The sequence below is a fragment of the Hipposideros armiger genome, unplaced genomic scaffold, assembly GCF_001890085.2.
Source record: "Hipposideros armiger isolate ML-2016 unplaced genomic scaffold, ASM189008v1 scaffold_334, whole genome shotgun sequence".
Lineage (NCBI taxonomy): Eukaryota > Metazoa > Chordata > Mammalia > Chiroptera > Hipposideridae > Hipposideros > Hipposideros armiger.
The window spans coordinates 1,854,894-1,858,696 of record NW_017731684.1 but is presented as its reverse complement, the minus strand read 5'-3'; positions in this window follow the sequence as shown (position 1 = coordinate 1,858,696).

The window sequence follows — 3,803 nt, the reverse complement described above, 5'->3', positions numbered from 1 at the left end:
ACTGTCTGAGCCTCAGTTTCCTGATCTGCAAAATGAAGGGATGGCGACGGATCAGCTGTCGCAAAATGGGGGCCCTTTAGTCACATCAGGCCTGCATGTATGTTTCTTTTGGCTAAGTATTTAAAATGATTTCAAAGTTGTGAGCGTTTAATAATGAAGAGATTTTAGTAAAAATCCAGAATCTGACTTCTTTTGGAAAGCAAATTTGGCAACGCTGTTTCTCAGTAGTGGGCTGTGCAGAGCAGGGAGCACCCCTCTGACAGGCTATACGTATGTCTCCAGTTTGCCACAGTCTCCAGTATTCCCTATTGCTTACACTGGACCCATGGCACTCATTTTTGTTCTTGCCTGGCCACTCAAAGCCTCAAATTTGTAACCCTTAGCCACAAGTTCTCTGAATTCCTTTAAGTTTTATCACTTCTTGATGGTATGGTAAGAGACAAAGGGGTTGTGGCAAGTCAACAGGGGCCCCAAACTGAAGCAGGCACACAGGAAAATGAGACAAGGAACTAAAAAAGCCCTCTGATCATTTCTGGAATGGGGAGGAGGACTTTGTTGAGCTACTGGAACTTTTGTTTCCCTGCTTCATTCATTTCTAAAGGAAATCATGAAATGAAAAAATTTTAATGAAATAATTCTAGAAGTATGAAAAGAAACTCTAATTATTACAGAGTGGCTTATTTTTATAAAATCAACATGTCTGAAATAACATTTAAAAATGTCCTTTTGTGAATAATAGAACAACATCCAATTGTACAGCCTGCATGTTGAATCTTCCCTCCAAATATGCTCAGGTACACCACACCTGAATTCAGGTGTGTATGTTGAAATTTCCAAGTTTGAACCGCCTGCAATTTACAAAAGGCCTTATAGACATGCCGGTTTGCAACCTCCCCAGTGAGACAATCCTTCCCAAAGTCATTTCCAAATGATCTACTTAAGTGGATAGAGATCTTTGTGATTAGGTATCATGANAGGTCATAAACATCTGTTTTGAGTCCTTGGAAACTTGAAAAGATTAAAATGAAAAAATAAGAAAATAATAAACAAAGTTTCTTTTACCATCTGTTCCCTAAAGGCCTCACTTCAGATTATTGCAATTGTAGAGAAAGACAAATTTTAAGTCTTTGAATCCCTAGAGTAAGCCAGCAAGAAGGCCTCTGTAGTAACTTGGAAGGCAGTGAGGACTGTGCTAAATCGTTTTTGTTTTAAATCCAATTCAAAGAGTGTATTTCGAGTCTCTTGGTGCCATACATGTTTGCATGAAGTACACTGGCTGCCAAACACCCAGGCCTCCAACAAGTCGGATAGACTCTGTTAGTGAAAAGGGTAGAATCCAAAAATAAATCCTTGGATATCTTGGATTCTTATTAAAAATTTTAGAAAGCAATCTGAAGGACACTTACTAAAGTAAGGAACTTTCCTTACTTTATTTTGATCTATTTAGTGGCATAACAAATAAACTAGATCATTCTCTTTGGACTAATCAAAATTTAGTTGAAGAGGAGAAAGATTTTACCCATCATTACGGGTATTAGAGAGCTACCATTTTGCTAACAAGGTTTTCTTTTGACCACAACATAACCATTCTCTATCTTTTCTTCATTGTAGATGGAGGTGAGCATTCATTCTCCTTTGTTGAACTCTATTTTTCTCTCAAATGGAGATCACTAGGTTTCCCTGTCTCAAATAGAGAAGCTGTTGTTTTCATATACATTATGCTTAGGTCCTTCTGGAATCGATTTTCTTATCCTCCCCATCAATACCCAAAGCCATAGGTATGGTACGTCTTACTTATAATTAAGGCCACAGGAGAATTCTTTCATGTGTTCCTGTGGTTGACCATTTTACATATTAACACTTGAATATACTCCAGTGTTTGACTCTTTGCAATTTGGGGTTTGCTCCTTGGGCTCTGTTATGCTTGGTTAAATGATTAAATATCTACTCTGCTATGTCCCTACCAAAGAGAAGTAATGTTTGGCTTCTTTCTTTCTTTCTTTTTTTTTTTTTTTGGCTTGTTTCTAATATTCATTATCAACTCCATCTAGGAACTGGTAAATTCAACAGCTAAGTGAGCTGCCTGGTGGTCCTAATTGTAGAGTGGCTGGACAAGATTTTGTGGGTTTCAAATCCCAAATTCTAGTCATTATTTTATAGTCTAGTAGGGGAGACAGACATTAAGCAGAGACTTACACAAAGAAATGTAAAATTACCAGTCTGTTTAGAGCAAGCTGAATAATTCCTTGTTGTTGATGGGGCTGACCTGTGTATTCTAGGATGTGTAGAAGGGTCCCTGGCTTTTATACACTAGGGAACCTCCACATCCCTCCTCTCCAGCTGTGACCACAGCAATGTCTCCAGACATTGCCAAGTGTCCCCGAGGGGAGCACAATCACCAAGAGGGTGCCAAGAGGAGAGAATGACTCATGGCATTGTCCAGAGTGTACAATCAGTGATGTGACACAACCTGGATCATCTGGAAAGATTTCTCTAAGGCTATGATGCCTGGTCTCTGATCCCAATGATTCAGAGGAGCTAACAAAGCAAAAGGGAAGAGAAAGCATTTAATCAATATGTTCAAGAAGTACTAAGTCTTTAAGAAGTAAAACAAAGTTGGAAGAACCACACTACCTGATTTTAAGATTTACTCTAAAGCTGTAAGTAATCAAGACAGAGTGGTATTGGCTAAGGAGTATTCCTGTAAATCAATAGAAACAAATGGAGAGTCCAGAAATACATGTAAGTGGCCCACTGAATTTTCACAAAGGATTATAAAAGATTGATTAAGACAATTCTGTTGATAAATACTAGCTTTTTCAATTAGTGGTATTGGAACATAGACATTCATGTATTTAAAAAAATGAGACTTCTAACTGAACTTCATATTTAATACAAAAATAAACTCAAAATGTATCATAGATCTTAATGTTAAATGAAAACCTATAAAACATTTAAAAGAAAATATAGAGTCAAATCTTCATGATTTGGAGTTGGGCAGAGATCTTAACATTACACCAAAAGCATGATTTAAAGCAAGGTACTTAGCAAATGTCTGCTATGTGCCAGTTCTGTTCCAGATGCTGGTGACACAGCAATAGAGACAAAGTAAGTCCTATGCTTTTGGAGCTTCCCTTGTAGTAAGGGAAGGCAGTTAATAACCAGGTGAACAGCTAAGATAAAAAGTGTAGAGGGCTAATTTGTCTAGGGTGGGAAGGGAAATACTCCGAAGAGGTGACCTATTATTCCAGTACCTGAATAGAACCAGCCAGCCAAGCAAAGATCTGAGGGAAATGAATCCAGTGAGAAATAGCAGCATGCACAGTTACCATAGGAGAGATTTTAAGCATGTCCAGCACCAAATCCCTTTCCATCCATTTGGAATCCTGACTGTAAGATTACGAAACTGAAAGCCAGAACCGTTTAATGGCTAAGCAGTTGCTTTAATGATACCTACTTCTGGTGTCCACTTAGGTACAAATGGACATATGCCCATGTCACCATTGACACAATTGAAATAAAAGATTTATTTTTAGTGGAATTGGCACTATTGTGTTTATCAGGACAATTCACCCAAGATCACATTGTTTGAGTAGTCTAGAAAAACTTTCATTGGCTGTATCTGTTCTGTGGCTCAGAGAAAGAAGTCTCAGTACGTCATTGGCTATAAATCTGGCCCCTTTTCCTGCAGATGAAATTTGCAAGAGAGATAAACAGCCTGCAATTCCTGCTAATAGAGTCTACGAGATTGCTTTATAATGAGGAAGGCAATTGACAAGATCATTTAAAAAAGAAATAATGTG